Source organism: Octopus bimaculoides, chromosome 7 (assembly GCF_001194135.2).
Source record: "Octopus bimaculoides isolate UCB-OBI-ISO-001 chromosome 7, ASM119413v2, whole genome shotgun sequence".
NCBI lineage: Eukaryota > Metazoa > Mollusca > Cephalopoda > Octopoda > Octopodidae > Octopus > Octopus bimaculoides.
This window is the reverse complement of record NC_068987.1, coordinates 43,079,492-43,080,594: the sequence shown is the minus strand read 5'-3', so window position 1 is coordinate 43,080,594 and position 1,103 is coordinate 43,079,492. Positions and strand designations below refer to the sequence as shown.

Here is a 1,103-nt window from a genome sequence, read left to right as displayed (position 1 = left end):
CGCACTCACACACACACACACACACACACACACAGACTTGCGCGCACGCACATGCACACAGATACCTCCTTTTCTCACTCTCTCTTGTCTTATAAAGAACTTTCTTTTTGCCCATTCCCTTCTGGTCATTTCAAAATGTAACCACATGTGGATCGATGGCGATTTTTTCCTCCGTCTTCCTTTTCTCTTGGACCTTCCTCCGTCTCCTGTTTCTGACAAAGAGCTTTGTCAAAACGTAAAATTACCTTTTTTTCCTTCCCTGAGCGTCTGCTAATACTCTGCATGTACCACGTTCTCGCATTTCTTTTGTTGTGTTTGTTCTTCGTCTTTTGGGGGGTATTAACTTTATATATATATTATTATATCATATTATTTATTATTAAATTGAACGCGACGCATCCATTTCCAAGTAAGTTTGTCTTCACCTTTTTGTTGCCACTCTCTACTCTATACTGTTTTCTTCTTCCATCCTTCTCTAATTCCCCTTTTTGTCCCTTCCACTTCCACCGTTTTCTATCTGTCTCTCTCTCCCCTCTTTCTCTTTCTCTCTCGTTGCTCACACATGACCATCGTCTATCTTTCTTTTCTTCACGTGACTATCTTTCTTTTCCTGCACGGACGTTTTAACGAACGGACCTGTTTTTCTCTCTCTCTTCTACCTTTTCTCTTTTCAAACAAAAGAAGACGTTTCTTCCAGCGTTCACTATTTTCCTCTCGTTCTGGTCTAACGATCCTTCATGTATGTTTTCGTTTAGTTTCCTTGTATGTTTCCACTGTCATTTTTTTTGTTCCCAACTTTGACCCTCCATAAATCCTAAATTTTATTTTTAGAATTTATGGGAGCAACTCTCTCTGAAGACTCATATTGTCTTTGAATGCTCGAAATGAGGAGTAGATAGATAGCCGACAACTGATGAAGGGTCCTTTCTCTGTGCTAACTTGTCCTGTTTTCCATTTTTTTTCGTTGTATTGCATGTTATTTGCACTGCTGGTGAAGTCCTGTACCCATATATACATGTGTGTGTGTGTATATGTATATATATATATATACATATACACATATATGCATGTGTGTTTGTATATATATATATATATATATATAT

General features: G+C 37.9%; 1 long non-coding RNA gene across 1 annotated transcript in view; it reads left to right on the top strand.

Moving 5' to 3' along the window:
* Positions 1-1,103, top strand: part of LOC128248299 (uncharacterized) — an 11,497-nt gene that overhangs the window by 8,287 nt on the left and 2,107 nt on the right. The gene's annotated exons all lie outside the window — the stretch shown is intronic.